At 52.2% G+C, this 17,658-nt stretch overlaps 1 long non-coding RNA gene across 1 annotated transcript in view; it reads right to left on the reverse strand.

The window, feature by feature from the left end:
- Positions 1 to 13,627: 13,627 nt before the first annotated feature.
- Positions 13,628 to 17,658, reverse strand: part of LOC145723367 (uncharacterized) — a 6,002-nt gene continuing 1,971 nt past the window's right edge. The window contains exon 2 of the long non-coding RNA XR_014148304.1: positions 13,628 to 15,451. This is a non-coding gene — a long non-coding RNA (uncharacterized LOC145723367). The remainder of the gene's footprint in view (positions 15,452 to 17,658) is intronic.

The raw sequence follows: 17,658 nt of genomic DNA on the forward strand, positions 1-17,658 counted from the left end.
GGAATCCAGTTCAGCCAACTAAGAGTCCCAGATGGCAGGCACGTTATTTAAAATCGGTAAATCTTCGTTTTGTCCTCTGACAAGTGGGGTAGTTTCTAGTTCATAAGGCTAATGTTGGGATTAAATAAGATGATGATGATAAAGTACTTAGCCCAGTGCCAAAAACAAGGAAAGTGTTGGAAAAACATTAGCTCTACAATGATTGCCCCAATGTCCAAATAAGGAAACTGAGGCTCAGAAAGTTTGGGCCTCTCGCTGGGCGTGGCTCCAGAGTCTGTGTCCCTACCTACCACATGCACTGTTTGTGCACAGGGGAAAGCAGCATGCACCTCGAACTCCTTTCGGCAGGAGTGTGACATGTCTCAGAGAGAGATCCCTGGGCAAGCCCATGGGGAACAGAAGCCGGGCCCCCAGGGGCCTGTGTGAAGGCAGAAACATCCTGCTCCCGGCCAGCAGAAGGATGCTGGTTAGTCTGACGTGTGAGAGGAGGGAGGGGATAGAGAGAGGAAGGGAAGTGCCCGAACCTGGGCAGGGGGTGATGGATGCACAGTGCAACCTTTACCCCGGCCACTGGGGCCTTAAATTGCTGAAGTCACAAGATGTGGCAGTTGAAGGGGTCTTGGGCTTCACGAGCAGGACGCCGAGGCCAGTACCGAGCTAGCGCTCTGGGGAACAGCATGGGAAAACCTGGAGGGAAGAGCTCCAGGACGCAGGCTGTTGAGAAGCCACGAGAATCATTGTGGGGGTGGGAGGCTGGGGTGTTGGGGGAGAAGGGCCCTCTGGAGGCTCTGAGCCCGTGCATTGAGAGTTTGGGTAAGATTTCTCCAAATCCCTGAAGGGCACGGGGGCCAGGCTTGACCCCTAGGTTTTGTGTGTCTAAACCAGTTTAGTTGGTTTTCCATGAACCTGGAGAGACAGCCCCAAGAAATTTGCTTCCTCCCTGGGCTGTGCTGGGTGCCTGGGGCTGCGTCACTTGGTGCTTAGTGTTCCAGGACCAGTCCCACCAAGCCTTCCATGCCCTGTTCCCTCAGCCTCGGGTGGGACCTGGGCCTCCTGGATCCCCCAGGACTGCCCACCTCCACAGACACTCTGCACATCTCCTCCTCTGGCCCCATCAGCCACCCGCCTCTCCCTTCCTCCAAGCACTCCGGAACTCATGGTCAGTCCTGAGTTCTGGTCTTTCCACCTTGTACGGACCCAAGCCTGGTATCTGTGGAGAACCCTGCTTCCCCCTCCCCCAGTCTTCTCAAGAGGTTGACTTCTCCTCTTTTTTTTTTTTTTTTTTAAGATTTTATTTATTTATTTGGCAGAGAGAGAGAGCACAAACAGGGGGAGGGGCAGAGGGAGAGGGAGAAGCAGGCTGCCCACTGAGCAGGGAGCCTGACGTGGGGCTCGATCCCAGGACCCTGAGATCATGACCCTAGCCAAAGGCAGACGCCTAACTGACTGAGCCACCCAGGCGCCCCACGAGGTTGATTTTTCCTATCACATGCCACAATCTCAGGATCTGGGAGCAGTGGAGTGAACATCTGTCTCTCTTCCCTCGACTTCCACACTGTCTCCTTCCTGCACAAAACTCCAGTTCCTTCCAAGTACACTGCCTGTCTTCACGAAGCTTGCTCCTTCTCATGACTGGCATTTCCTGATCGCCCCCTTAGTTACCAATAATATCAGTACTTGATTCGCTGACTCCCCATCACTGTGACCTTCAGTGTTCTTGGCATGTGCCATCTGTCTGTTCTAGAAACAGAGCCTGAGACTGGATTCTTGTTCAGATGATTGCTTGGAGAGTACTCCCGGAAAAGGGGAGCAAGGTAAGCCAGATGGGCAGGTGGAAGAAAAGCTGAATGGTAAAGTGATCTTTGCTGGAGGCCAGCTTCAACCTGATCCCAGGGGAGCTCTGGAAAGTTGGCTGCACCGAAGCTCCTTCCATTCTCCAGGGGGACAACCTCCATGCCCACCATCCATCTGCCATTGGCTGAGGTCTGCAAATCGCAGGAGTGCGGCCTCCGGGAGCCTGGGCAGCAGCCACCCCACCCCCTACCCCCAAGACCCTCCCAGTTGCCTGATCTCAAGGGGTGGCCCATGACCTTTCCCACCACCCGTCTCAGCCACCCATTCCAATCTTGATTTCCAGCCTCCCACTTGCTGACCACCATCTCCTGTTTTTCCAGCTCACCTCCTTCGGAAACGTCTCTGCCTCAACCCTCTGCTCTCCTCTGTCTGCACCTGTAAGCTGATTGGAGCTGGGAAAAATCATACAATGGAGTGGCTGTCCTCCTTTCATATTTAGGAGCAAAGATCTCTAGAGGGTGACGAACTCTTGCATTAAATCCATGTGCTCTTTCCTAGAAACTTCCCTTTGTACATCCCTAGTCGTCTTCGTTCTCTGTGTTTTCCATGTGGCTGCCTTCCCTCCCTCTTGGCTAATGATCTGATCTCAGATTTTATAGAGGCTGTCACTGTATCTAGATGAGAAAACCCTGTTGCTGAGTCCCAACCCACTGTGTCGGTCTCCACATGCCCCACAGTGGAAGCCACGTCCTACTTTCTGTCCGCGTGGCTCAGGATTTCATCCCCCACCGGCTCTGGCATGTTGCTTTGGTAACTGTCACCTGTCCTTCTCCCATCACCCATTATACCCTTTCTGCTGGCTGCCCCAGTATGCCCAGTGGCAGCCTGGGAAACTTCCTTGACCCCACGCCCTCCTCCATCCCCCACCCACTCTCCTGCTCCCTGCCCAGCACTGCAGAGTTGTCCTGACTTGTTAGCTCCATTTTCTCACCTCCTCCTCTAAGCCTTTCCAACTGGGGTCTTGTCCCCACGATTCCCCGCAAGATGGTTCTAGGTAACCCATGCCTTCCACGGCACCAAAACTGATGCTCACCTCCCTCGGCCTCCCTGTGCCATTTCATGTGACTTGTCACAGTGTCCTTCAGAAACTCTCCCTCCCTAGGCTTCCCCCCTACGGGCTGCGGCTGCTTCGCCGGGTCCTCCTCCTGCAGCAGACCCCGAAGTGCCGGGGCGCCCAGAGTGCCCAAAGCCAGCGCTCAGCCCTGTCCGGGGGCGGGCTCTGAAGCCGCTTCTCCAGCCCAGACTTCTTGGAGCTCCAGACTCTTCTTCTCTCCCTGCCACCCGACCCCCTCCCCCCGGATGGAAAACAGACACCCCAAACCTAATGTGACAAGGTTGGTTCTCACCATGGCCTCTGAGTCCGCTCCTTCTCCCATCTTCCCCCAGCCAGGAAAGGGCGTCCCTGCTTGCCTTGGGGCTCGGCGGAAAGCCAGAAATCACGCTCCATTCCTCAGTTTTCCTCACACCTCGCTTCCAAACCCCTGGCTGCTCCTGGTGTTTCGATCTTGGCCTCCCAGCCCCTCGTCCTGCCAGCCAGGCCCAGATCGCCCCACGGGGGGCACCTGGCCCCAGAGCTCCCACCCGGCTGCCCGTCCACACAGGCTGTCTAATGCTCTCCCGTGGCCTCCCATCACACTTTCGGTGGAGTCCAAACTCCGTAAGGCGGTTGGGCCCTCTGCCGTCTGCCCTGCCCGCCTCCACGCCCTCCCCCTGCGCCCCAGCCTACCAGCCACACAGAATTTCTTTTTGCCCCTCAGTCAGGGACGCTCTCAGGGCCTCTCGGGGCCTTTCCACCCGTCATCCTGCAATCTGGAATGTTCTTCCTCAGATCTTGGTGTTGCTTTCTTCTCATCAAAAGCCACTCTCTCAGAGAGCCTCCCTGACTCTCCAGGATGCCAGGCACGTTCTCCACGAACCTGTCTTTGGTTTTCTCGGCAGAATTCCCCGGCTTCTGCACCCCCACGAGACCATGAGCTCCTTGGGGGCAGAGCTCCTGTAGATGTGTCCACAGCCGAAGCCCGGTGCATAGGACGGTGCCCGCACACAGCACATCTCAAGAAGGTTTCTTGTCTGGCAGAGAGGTCCTTGGAGGCGATGACCAGCCTCCCAGGGTGAGGGCAATAAATCATGGTTAATGGGTTTGTTTGGGAGCCACCAGGCGTGAGTACAGATGGTGGCCACATGAGAGGGACAGGCACTGGCACAGACCCCATGGAGCGCGTTGTGGGGCTGGCACAGGACAGGACAGGATGGGGGTGCTGCCGGCCAGAGGTCTCTTGGCTCTGCCAAGATGCTTTCCTGCAGGGCCGGAGAATGAGGCCAGCCACTTGGAGCAGGAGGAAATGCATTTGCAAAAGCCTGTCTCCTGCGGCCCCCGGATGCTAAAATGCTTGTGCAAACACTAACCCACCTTCACATTTAGGACTCCGCCCGATGACGTTCCAGAAAAGGAATATCAGCAGCTGCAAGGCATCATCCAGATCATCTCCTGCTCTTCATTAGACGCAGCAAATTGACTCAAAGAACTCAACCCTCCCTGATGCCCATAGTGTGTCTGCAGCTAATGGCAGAACGACATGGGAGTGGTTGGTTTAAGAGCTGGACCCGAATCCCGCAGAATGGCCTCCCAGATGTGGTCCGCTGATCCATATCTGGGGTCAGATCACAGGCTTCCCAGGTCGGGCCATCAGGCCGGGACAGGGCTGTCTCAGGACAGGCATGTGGGGCATCACAGGAGACACTCCATCTAGGATCGGATGGAGAGTGGTGGGGGGTGGCGGGACCCTAGGGTTGGCAGACCCGAATGGAATCACCGAGCAAGCTTTTGGACTTCTGTGAACCTCCGTTTCGTCATCTGTAAGGTGGGGTTAGTCGCTCTTGGGTTGGCCAACAAGCAGACAACACTGAGGGCTTCAGGCACAAACAGGCACAAACAAGCGAAGCAGAGGGGCAGAGACTTTAGTATTTCAAATAGGGGTGCCCATAGTCAGCAAGGACAGGTGAGACTTTCTTACGCTTCCTTGTGCTTATTTTAAGGCTAACTTGTAGCATTTTGCTTGACACATAATAGATGCTCAAATCAATGTCCCTCCTTCCCCTCTGTCCTTCCTTCTCAGAGGTGAAGTGGGATGAAGCCAGAGACATGAGTAGAGGAAACGAGCAGCACTTTGGGGGTGCAGCTTTGCAGAAGGAAGAGCAAATACGAAGGCCTTAGCATGGGAGGGCCTGGAATGTTCAGCATACAGCAAGCTGTGGGGCTGGATCAGAGTAGCCAAGGCTGTAATGTACTTTATCTTTTATTCTTGGTGGGACAGAAGGGGACCTCTGGAGGGTCCTGCGCTGAGGAGCAACGGATCTGACTCTCCCCTCAAAGGATCACCCTAGCTGCCGTGTTAATAACAGATGGCCGGGAGGCAAGTGCGAATGGCAGAGAAATTATGAACATTTGGCCACAATTCAGGGGACAGATGCTGGTGACTTGAGGTGGAAGGTCACCAGAGCTATGTGCATGGCTTGCGGTAAATAGAGGATGTGCTGCAGCTTTCAGACTGAAGGGGGAAGAAGTCATCTGCGAGCTCAGCCAAGCGCACATGCTAGCATTGTAATGCAGCTCAGATACTGGACTGATGTATAGCAGCTGCTTTATCTACCAGCTTGCCCATAGAATCTGGCAATAAAAACAACTAACATTTATTAAACATCTACTGTGTGCCCTGGGCGGCCAGATGGAATAGAATGTGGCTCAGAACCAGAGCTATTGGCAGGGAAACTTCATTTCACGGGTATGATTGACCGTAACTTTACCGAGCTACAGACCTTACCCAGTGAACTGTTTCAACCCAGCCAGGAAGAGATGCACAGTGCTCTCTGGGAATACGCTTTTGAGCTGCAACTCCAGACGAAACAGATTCGAGTGAGAAGGAATTTTAGAGTCTGATGTCACCAGAGTCCAGGGGGTATGTCTAGCCTCAAGAGATGCTCGCAGGATGGCACCAGAATCCCAGGACCCTGGGGACCAGTATGGGGAGGGGCGGGTCCCCAAGAGGCTGTTACTGGAAATAGAGAAATGGGTGCTGGGTGTCCACAAGCCATTAAAGAAATGGCAACAATCAGCTGGAGTCCAAGCCTAATTGCAGAATATTACCCAAAAGTATGCTGGGGAGGGAGAGATTGATTCTGCCTGCATGGTCCGCAAAGGGTTGAGAGAAGGTAGCAGTTGAACTGTGGCTTAATGGTGCATTTCCGGCCAGTAGAACAGGCAGGAAGAAAGACATGCTAGCAGAGGGGATGACATGAGCTAAGGTGCAGAGGTGTGGGAGTGGTCCCCTGCGTGGGGATTGGGAGCCAGTGTGTAGCTAGAGGGTCAGGTGACTTAGGAGCTAAGGGAAGAAATCAGCTGGGGTTGGATTGTAAAGGGCCCCTAGTGTCCTCTTGAACTTCCTTTTTTAAGCAATGGAGAGCGAGTGGAGGTTTGAGGACAGGAAGACAGTGTGTTCTGTGCTTTGGAAAGATGGCTGGTGGCAGCCTGGAGAGTGGACAGGCGTGGAGGGCAGCCTGGGAGAGAGCAGTTACAGGAGTTAATCCAGTTGGAAACCCTGGGCAGGGAAGGACAGGTGAGCTTGAGGAAACCAAGGAGGTAGACTCTATAGGACTTAGGGACTGGCTAAATGTGGCAGCTGGTTCCTTATCAAATATCCATTCTCCTCTTTCTTGCCCACAGAAATTTAGTCTTGTTCAGTGCAGCAAAATGCCTAGGGACTACTTGCCGTTCTAAATGCCTTGCGGTGAAAGGTGGCCGTGTAACCTAGTTGTGCCAATGCAGTATAAACAGAAGTCTACCAGGCGAAGCTATTGTTTCCCATATGAAAAGGAACACACTCAGGTGACATAAGCCTTTGCCCTGCATCTTCCCCGTTCTTCCTGCTTGGAATGTAGTTGCAGTGCTTGGAGGTAGAGCAGCCCTCTTGTGACCATGAGGATGAGAGTTTCAAGGTAAGGACGGTGGAGCAGGAGGCTACAAGGAATCTGGGTTCTTGATGACTTCCTCAAGCAAGTGCACCAGCCCCACACTGCCTACCTCCAGATTTCACGTTACATGGCACGAAGAGATGCTTCTTTGGTTATGTCACTGTAGTTGGATCATGACACATCATGGCTCAAGCCAATCTTAATGTTAGAAATGACTTGGGAAGCATGCAGAACCAGGTGGAGATTGATGCCATTAGCTATGCTTGGGAAGTGATTTGGAAGGATCAGTGTATTAGGAAAAGAGTCCACCACCCAGAGCCAGCCTGGCTTGTGGCTGAGTGGGGTCCTGGGAAAATCTCTTATCCTGCTCAGCTTCTGGATCCCCAGCTGTGAAATGGGATTTTAAAGCTGAATTTATCAAGACCAGAAATAACAGATCCATTATATAAGGTATCTGATATACGCTTTGGGTTTCCAATAACTTATGGATTTGTTTTTGGGGTGTCAGGAAAGAGGATGACAACCTTGCTGGTGATTTAAAGTCGAGATAGAGAAGTCGGAGCAAGAAGTGCATTGCAAACTCTGGCCCGTGTGTCCCAGCCTAGAAGGTCACCTCTCAGCCTCTCATGGGATGAGGATGACCCTAAGCCAGCTGTGGGGCCAGTGTGGTTCCTGAGGGGTGAGCTGGCTGTGGGGTGGGGGCCACTGACCCCCACACCCACTCATCTTGTCCAGCACAAGTATGTTGAGGGCAGAATGACGTATAGACCAGACACAAAGATGACTAAATATGGGGTGGTCAGATGTTTGTGGGCTCATCTTTGATATCACATTTCATGCAGCAACATAAACTCCAAGGAGCAAACACATGGTGCTGACCAGTAATGTGTTTATAATAGTTGTTGGGGAGAGAGGGGACTTTTATTCAGGCATTCCATGGGGTGACTCAGCTCTCATTCACCCCCTCCACTCATGGACTGCTTGCTGAACACGGTAAGGCCGTGGGCAGCAGCCGTCTGGGCACAAATATCTTGCAGGACCATGATCTCAGGGGGTCAGGTGATCCAAGGGCCAGAGGGGCACTGGAAGCCATTGAGGCCACCCTCATTGGAGTTGAGTGTTGGCCCATTCTTTCCAAGCTGTTGCTCAACCTCTACCCCAATACCCCCAGAGATGGGGACCCCCGGGACCCCCCCTCCCTAAGGATGTTCACTCACAAGGACCCTGGGAACAGATTGCAGGTCTTACTGGACTCCTACCCTCCGAGTCTGGCACAGTGTCAGACTCCAACAATGTCCACCCCGTTCTCTTCCCCCCAACATCAGCCTTTACAGAAGCTTGAGCTAAGCCAGGGGGTCTGAGATGAAGACACCCCAACCCTGGCCTGAGGGCCCCAGAGTCCAGAGCAGGAGGAAAGAAGCAATCAGGTGGTGACAATACAGTGGGGTGGGTGTCCCTAAGGGGTTGCGCAGGCGCTCACGCAGGGGACTCTTACCTGGCATTGTGAGTGGGGGGGGGCGGGAAGAGCAGCACGTGGGAGTGCCTGGAGGCTGAGGTCAGCAGAGATTTCTCTGACTCCTATCATCTAGATAAGATTGGCTGGAGCCCCCACTTCAACCCTGGGGAAATTCAAAGCTTTTCCCAATATTTCTTGGGGATTCAATTTCCCATGGAGGCCTCTGGCCCCAAGCCCTTGAATTCGATTCGTGGCTTATCTCCCTGCCCCACATCCCACCTGTGTGTTGAACCTGACATGGACCCTGGCTCCCTTGGTTTCTGAGAATGAATCAAAGGAGACAGAGCTCAGGCCACATGTGCACAAGCATGAGTAGAAGACTCCCCTGAAGGCCTGTGAGAAGGGGAGGGTGTGCATCGCAGCAATGCCAACAACCACCGCTGACAGCCCCCCTTGTGGGCCCTCTGGCCCCCTCACCTGGGGCTCCCCCTGGCTGCTTCGCCCTGAGCCCCAGCTTCTTACCATCCTGTGTGTGTAGGACTCTGTGCTGGCCCCTCCTACTTCTCCGCACCCCACCTCCCCGCTCGTCCCCAGGGAGAGGGGACCTGTTCCACGGAGCAGCCCTCCTCTCTACAAGCTCCCTGCACCTGTCCAAACCCGCTCGTGCTCAGCAGGACTGTGGGACCTTTCGCAGAGCAGGATCTCTCCCATTGAGGAGCAAGAAATAGGCAAATAAGAGCTCTCCCACTCTTGGGAGATTTACTGTGTATCTGGAATGAGTTCAAACCAGGCTTCCCTTGGGCCTTGTTCTATCCCTTGGGCAGCAGAGAATCAGCATGTCCCTTCCTTTCCTGGGCAAATGCTGTGCCAGCCTCGAAGGGAACTGATAGGCCAGGGTTTCTCTGTGCTCCTCACTTCCTATCACTGACAACGAGGGCACTTGTTTCAAGTTCGTGCTTACGGATTCCTCCCACCCCGGCGGGCAGTCCAAGGTGCAAAAAGCTTTGTCTGTGCTGCCTCTGTGGTCAGGGGTTTTGAGCAAGTCTGTTGTGGCAAGATTTGATGTGAAAGGAACACAATTTTGTGTGGTCAGAGGGCGTTTCTTGAGAGGGCCTGTGGTTGGGCTTGCATTTCCTTCTACCTTCCTTGGGATGGGCAATTGCTTACAACTTGGGTCGGGGAGGGAGCTTGGAAGCACTGGAGGCTTCTATCTCCCTGGGAGTCTGCATGGAATCCTTCTTGTGTTTCTAATATCTCTGACTTCTTCTTTTGCCTCCAACTAGAGAAAACTCTCTTCGAAAGGGCTCACCTGATAGGGCCAGGCTTCCTCCCACCCCATCCCAGATAACCCCTGCGAAGTTGCTCCACAGCAGTATGTAGGTTATGTGATTGAATAACCAGGGGATGGGATGGGAATCTGGGGCCATCTCTAGAATCCTGCCAAGTGTCAAGTGTCTGGAAGAGTAGCTGGTGCGCAGCAGGTGCTCAACCTCATCAGGGAGCTGGAAGGGTGGTCCTTCCCCTCTTGGGGCTCCTGTAAATCACAGAGGTGTCCCTGTGGGTATGGAGATTACTAGAAGCTAGAAAACACAAATCCCAAGGATTTGGCAGCCTTTTTGTGACCATGAGGAAAAAGCCAAGATCATTACAGGAACGAAGGCCCTGACATCACTGAGCCACTGAACCCATACCAGCCTCTCTGTGAATCCTGGGAAGAGTTTATAATGTGCATTCTGGAGAGGGCCAGGGACTTGGCATGTTGAAGCAAGAGCCACAGATGACTTCTTCCCCCTTCAGTCTGAAAGCTGCAGCCCAATTCAGGTCTAGCCCTTAAGGCCCAGAGAGGCCATGATTTGCCCAGGCCACAGGCCCCTTAAAGGCCACCTGCCTCGTGGTTTACCCATCATATCTGGCTGCCTCCCAAAGGGGCTTGTTTCCCCATCCTTTGTCCTTTAGAAGAGCTACATGTTGCTTTGCTAACACATGAAGTTCACCTCTAAACTGTAGGAAAGCACAGAGGGGATTTCTAGAGCTGGAGATTTCCGGAATTTTGTGCCATGCCCGAGAGACGATGTCCCAGGGGTCACAGGTCTGGCATCAACAATGCAGGGAAATTCTCATTATGTTGACACATTCTTTCCCTCCTCAGGAGATAGGGCCCAGGAGGAGCAATTAGAAGTGGAAATGGTTTGGAAGTCCGGAAAGAGAGCTGGCATTCACAGCAGTTCTGAGGCCAAAATGCCTGGCAGAGGAGTCCAGATGAGCACGCAGTTATGGGGCAGTTGCTGTGTGTAAAGAAAACTCAATGCTAGGTGCTCTGACAGCCTCCAGGGCTTATAAACATGGTCCCCTTCCTCCAGGCAGTGTGGAGTGGAGAGGTAGGCAGCCTGGTTCTACCACTTACTGGCTGTGTGACTTCAGGCAAGCTCCCTGACCTCTCTGAGGCTTGGTTTTCCAACCATGAAGCAAAGACAATCATACCTGCCTCATTAAATTATTAGGATGAAGCCAGCTAGTGTATCTGAAAGCAATTGGCAAAGTGCCAGGCCCCAGTAGGTGCTCAAAAACATTCATTTTTTTCCTTCCTTCCTTCCCATCTGGCTATACGTGGCTGGGATAACTACACGTGTGGCCTGATGGTTTCCCTGGAACCACACTCCCCCAAAGCAGCACCCGTGGTGTCCATCTCAATGGACACTCAGCTGCACTGGAAACAAATGTTTCCAGCTTTGTGCTCAGGTCCATCCGTGGATGTAAGGATGCTGTTGAACCAGCCCCAGAGTCTCTGTCCTTGAACCTGGGTGGCCCAGCGATGACTCAGGTGTCAAGTGGACCACTGAGCCCCATCCTAGCGAGAGAGACTCATACAACTGGACTCACCCTCATCAGCAGCCAGGACAGATACAGGTGAGAAGCCCGCACACGAGGCTTGGTCTTCACCTTCCCCCAAATGACCTGGCTTCCCCAAATCTGCTGTGTTATTTCCTGCCTCTGTCCCTTTGCACTGTTCAGACCCTCTCCGAGAGCCCTCTTCCCCCCTTTATTCAGCCAGAGAGCTGACAAGCCCTTACGAGTCCGCAAAGTTGCCTCCCTCATCTGAAGAGTGGACCCCCGTGGCTCTGTGCCAGTGATCTTCCCTACTGCACCATTTTCAAGTTGTCCGGTTCACACCAGTTAGTCTGCGGGCTCCTCTGCACCGGGACAGGCTCGAATTCAGCTCCACCCTGGACGCCTGGCCCAGAGTGTGGCGTGAAATAGCCACTCTGGGAAGGTTTGTAGACACGAACGCAGCTGAGGCCGACGTCGAGGCAGACAGGCTCGGTTGGAGTCCTTGCCCTAATGAGTTAGAGACCTCATGAGGAAGTTTATTTTTCATGCTTATGAAATTAGAGACAATTTGCAAAATTCGGGAAAGTGTAAGGAGAAGAAGAATGAGTAATTCTCTCTCCACCCGGAGAGAATGCCTGTTCATATTTGATTCATTTGCTTTCAGGCTTCATTTCTAATGCATGGTTCCATCCTGTATTGTTTGCCAGAGTTGGAATCACTTATGTCTACAACCCGGCAGGCTCCTTTTTCCCTGCTTATCATTATAACATCATAAGCATTTCTCTCGAGTCACTTGTAAATATCTTTTTTAAACAGTTGCATAATCTTGCACTCAGGTAGATTCACCAGTTTACGGAACTGATCCCTGTTCTTAGAAATGAAGGTTGTTTCCCCACGTTCAGTGTTATAGAACACTGAAATAGAAAGCTGCGATGACTCAGCTTTGTACACAGTCAGTTGTTTATTTGGAGGTACAGGGCCCACGGCATACAGCCTGGGGTCTGCCAGACTGAGCCTTGGCCAGGCACCAGGACAAATGGCTCTGATGTTTGGTCCAGACAGGATTGATCTGCTTTTATTTTTTTAAGTGGAGAATTCGCATACAAATTCTATTTTACAGCTTCCTTCAAGGAGTCAGAAGACTGGGGTGAGGGGGGCCCTGGGCCCACATTTCTGCAGGCGAACGCCTGCTGAAGCCCATCAGCTGGGTTGGGTGGGGTGTGAGAGGTCCCCGTCACCTCGGTCTCTTGCTCACTCGGGTCCCTTGCTCTCTGTAGTCTCCTACACACGGAGGCCATTGGGCAAGGAAGAGCGAGATATTTCTCAGACCGATTCTTCTTCCAAAACACAGGTCACACTGAAAGGGCTTTGCATCTCATAAAACACCGAAGAGATCCTTTTCTTGGTGCAGATGAAGAATGTTCCTAACGATTGCTATGCAAATCAAGTATATCTTCGTAGAAAGAATGCCACTGAAACAGATATTTTGTGAAAGCTCCAGACAAGCCACGGAGGTTTGAAGGCGCTGGCCCACTTCCCGCATTAAGGTTTTCTGCGAGACACCTGCTCACACTTCCGTGGGCAGCCGCGTCGGGTGAAAGCTACTGGTTGGGAGGCTCTGGCCGCAAATGAAGACACTGGACGCAAGAAGGTTTAAACAATGAGGATGTGGACATCTCATGTAACTCGCGGTCCAGAGGTGGGGGGCTTCGGGCACAGCTCAGCCCACGTTTGGTGCTCCCGTCAGGGACCGAGTTTCCTTCCAGTCTCTCTGCTCAACACTGGTGTCGCCTGAAGCTGGTCCACGTCCCGACTGCGAGATGGTGGCCAGTGACCACTGGGGCAATGTGCCTCCCTATTCACACCCACCAGGACAAGACAGAGAAACCTCCTCCCCAACCGCTTCCCTAACCATATGGATGGTTGCCTCCAGCCTGACCAGGCTGGCTTGGGAACCCATGCCCACCCTCTGCCAGATGATGTCGCCAGGGGAGTGCTGTGCACTGATTGGTGGCATGCATCATGGCGGTGGAGTAGATCTTGGGGGTCTACCTCATGTCCACCGCAGACGCCTTTCCCGAGGCCCCCTGATGCTGCTCGTCTTTTTACGTTTTCAGGGACTCAAGCTCAGCTCTTCTTGAGCGAAGTCCCATATGGAAGCCCCGCCGAAGCCTGTTCTCCCCAAACCAGGCAGTCAGTGGGTGCCTCTGTCCCCGGCAGTCCCCCTTTCAAAGAGCACACAGGCTGCTCCGTTCCCGGCACCACCATCACCTCACTCTTCGGCTGGGAACTCCACATTATTTCTGGACAACTCCATATTTCACCAGGTAAATTTTTTCAAGCCTCCCTATGGCCCCGGGAGACTGGGGGATTAAGGCGGCACCACCGTGCGTTGCAGGGCTGCAAACATCGCAATGAACAGGAGAACGGGCCACGTCTCCCAGCAGACTCGCCCTCCTGTGCTGTGGGACTGCACGTGTTAACGCGGCCGTGCTTGGGCTGTGTCCGCATGGGAACTGGGTGTGGAGCGCGGCGCGGGGCCAGCTGCCCTAAGTTCCAGGCTCCGTGCCTTGCACAACTGATTGTTCTGGGCGGGAAGTCCTCTCTGCCATCTGACCCCGCATCCTGGGCCTCCAGCCGTGAAAGGGATTAACGATCGCCACAATCCAGGTTTTGCCCCTGCCTTCCCAGTGCTAATGTAACCATGCATCCGCCACCATTATCCCGGACAGAGATGGGTCTCCGGAGAGCTCTCTAAATGCACGTTAGGCCCACAGCCAGGGCTGCATTCCCTTTCACACTTAGCGGAGGGAGAAATCACCGACTATTGGAACCCGAGAGGATAACTTGGGGATCTGTGAGGCTGAGTCTTGTAGTACCTGCGCAGGGCTCCCTGGGATGCTGGTGACAAAGACCAATTCTTGGGCGTCAGTGTCCACCCCCAGCATCAGGCTGACTTGGTGAACCTGCAGTGTGCACTCGAAATACAGACAGACCATGCAGTTGATGCGCATGGCCGGTGACGGTGTCGGCCAGAGCACCCGTGGCTTACTGAACATTGTATAGTTTTGTTTCATCAGTTGTTGAGAGAGGGCTAATAAGCCTTCTTTAGATGACAGCCAGCCTTCCCTTCCCAAAACGTGCTTCAAATCATGGTCCCCTCCTCCTTGAAAACTGGCGAGGGGTGCCCAGCACGTGCAGGGCAAGACCAAACCCAGAGCACGGCTTTCTGGGCCTCCGGGATCCAGCTTTGCAGGCTTCTCCAGCCTCGCGCCTTTCACCAAGCAGTGTGATCCAAGTGTCCCCCCAGGGTCTCACTGCCAATGCATGGACACCTGCAGTGTGGGGGGTGTCAGAGACCAGTGCCTCCTCCCTCAGCCCTCCCTCGAGTGCCTCGCATCCCACCCCCGTGACCCCAAGCACCGCAGCCCTGTTGTCACTTGGAAAGGCCCCCATTTGGAGCGGCCACTTATCATCTGGCAGTTTTGAGCCGGCGACCACATGCTTCTGCTTGTCAACCTTTGGTTTTGTGGCTGTTTCTCCAATTGAGGCGGGCAGTGAAAGGAAGCAATGTAACACTGCGATATCACATAGAACATGGGCTGCTCTCCAATTTCTCAAGAGGAATTTGCGATTATGTTTGGACAAGTAATAGGAGTTCCAGAGCAAGTGAGTGGGTCCAGGGGAGGCCTCTTTGAAGACCAATAATTAAGTGGCCAACAGCAGTTAAAGATGATTTACTCCAACACCGCCAAACGTTTGGGTTACTCTGGTAGGACCTCCGGGCTCTAGCCCTTGGGCACCTGCTCAGGCCGCTGTGTAGGAGGGCGTTTCCCCTCTTCCTCACCTTTTGGGATTGAGCTCATCTTCAAAATCCTGTTTCAATGCTTCCTCCTCCATAAAGCCTTCCTTGATTTCCTTCTCAGACTCACTTCACGCTTCCCCTGCCCTCAACCGCCCCACCACTGCCCCATGCGTGTTTGCTCATATCCTCCTTTCATGTAAAATGATGGAAATAAGCAGGGGCTCTGGAGACAGATTCAGGATTGTACCCTTGGGATGCCACAGTTGGCTTTAAGATGCTGAGCTAATCGCTTGCGCTTTCTAAGCCTTGGTTTCCCCATCTGTAAAGTGGAGCTGATAATAGGAGCTCCCTCGTAAGTTCTTGAGGGAATTAAAGAGGCGGTTCGTGCAAGGTACTGGGGCTCCAGCCCAGAAGAGGCGTTCCACTGATAGCCTTGGCTGTGGCATCGATGGCGGTGACAGTGATCAGGATCCCTTGGTTTGTTCTGTCTCGAATTTAGGTGGTTCTCTTTACCTGTGTCCCCTTCCGTGCTGGAACCTCTGAGAAGAAAGAAATTGTGTCTGATTTCCGGATCCCAAACATCTACTATGTACCTGGAACAGAGTAAGCACTTGGCAAAAGTCTGTGAAAATGTAAAATGAGATGAACCAAACCCTAAAACTGGCAGGCCAGCCCATTTCTTTCTCAACACTTTCTCTAAAGGGCCCACGATTTCTGGAGTCCACCAGAAGGCTAAGCATTCTGTCAGGAGACATATTTTCAGACTTACCTAATGTGTTTGCTCGGGCCGCCTCATGCCAGGGGAAATGTGAGGTCAGACTTCTCGCTTGCATCTTTGAGTTCTTGCTGGTGTTTTGCCCCTTGTTGAGTTCCTGCAGTTGTACACTCCAGGATGCAGGGTGGGGTGGACTGTTCTGGAAGCTGGCTCTGCTCTGCTTATTTAACACTACCCCCCTGCCCCCCACCCCCACGCTGGGGGACCGGGCAGGGAAGGGACCGAGAGACGGGCCAAGGCCAATCTCCCACACCAACCCATTTAATGTATTGGTCCAGAGGGAACTGGCTGGCCTGTTTTCCCATTCTTGGCACATGCCCGCAGAAATGTTTGTTTTGCAATGTCCAGGGGAGCCTCAGGTCTAGAACAATGGTGAATGATTTATTTGGTGAAGTGTGTTTGAGTTCCAAAGTGTTGCTAAGCACATTACATCACTGTCCTCCCTTTTCAGCCGTAGCCAGTGGTTTCCAGATCCATCCGGGAAGAATTTCACTTCGTTCACCTGATTTTTCAAGGTGCTGTTTTATCTTTCCCCTCAATCGCCCTAACCCGTGGATAATTATCACCGTGCCTCTCAACTGTCTTGCTGTGGGTAATCCATGTTATGTAAATGTTAAAAATCAAATTTGAAAATTCCATAGATTAAAAATGATAAAGATTAATCACAAAAGGGTCCTAGTCCCTTCTGTATCAGAATCCTAAGGCTGTTAATCATGAACTAAACAAATTCTTTCCTTGGAGGATGAGTTTTCAGTAAAAATCCGAACAAAGCATTTGCTTTCCCGGAATGAATCGGACACAGGCCAGGAGCTGATTGATACCCTGTTAAGCTGAGGAATATATTTTGTATGTGTTTTTAAAACAAAATTGTTCATAATTTCTATGCTATCTTGCAGCTGTCATCTTGCAATTACAATATATCATGAGCATTTTCTTAGGTCGTTGAATCATTTCCCCCACAATCATTTTTAATGGCTGCAGAGTATTTTCTTAAATGGCCGTTCCATAATTTATTCATCCAAAATATTATTGTTGGATGTTTGGAATAATCTTCTCTTGATGCAATTCATTAATTTATTTGCCAAATGTCCAAGAAGCATCCACCACTTGCCAGGCCTTCAGTGGATAAATAAGGCGCAGTCCCGGCCCTTGAGAAGCTTTCAGTCTTGGGGGGGAATGATCTTATGGTCGGCTGCATTGGAGCAAGAATTCTACCCACAGACACAATGGACACAGCGCAGAGACAGGCCTACTTCTCTAATGGGTGGGGACTGTCCCAAAGCCTGCTATCCCCTCTCCCCTAAAGTGCTTGGACCCTGAGCGGCACCTGTTGGAAGTGGAAGGCTCACACTGGGATGGGAACTAGCATCCTCTTCTCTTTTTTACCTCCTTTTAGGGTAGTGATTCTTAACCTCTCTGCATGTTGTCTCAGCTGGTAGACTATAAAAATACCAACGCCAGGGGCGGCCGGGTGGCTCAGTCAGTTGAGTGTCCGACTCTTGATTTTGGCTCAGGTCATGGTCTCAGGGTCCTGAGATAGAGCACTGTGTCAGGTTCTGTGCTCAGTGGAGAGTCTGCTTCTCTCCCTCTGCCTCTCCCCCTCTCCACTCCCACCCCCGCTCGCACGGTCTCTCTCTCTCTCTCAAATAAATAAATAAATCTTTTTAAAAAAATTTAAAAAAATACCAATGCCCAGTCTGGTCAAAGATAAGCCAGGAATAGGGCTTGAGCAGCAGTGTGTTGGTAAATACTGAATGGTCAGCTCTTTAAAAAGTATGCATATTTATATATGTACATCAGTTTATTATAAATTTTACTGGTATAAAGGATGGGTAGGAAACAACTTACAGAACAACCTAAAATTTGCAATACACTTTCTTTTTTTTTAATTTAATTTTATTAAGTTATGTTAATCACCATACAGTACATCATTAGTTTTTGATGTGGTGATCCACGATTCATTCTTTTCGT

Source organism: Leptonychotes weddellii, chromosome 9, assembly GCF_054177405.1.
Source record: "Leptonychotes weddellii isolate Sample4059 chromosome 9, ASM5417740v2, whole genome shotgun sequence".
Lineage (NCBI taxonomy): Eukaryota > Metazoa > Chordata > Mammalia > Carnivora > Phocidae > Leptonychotes > Leptonychotes weddellii.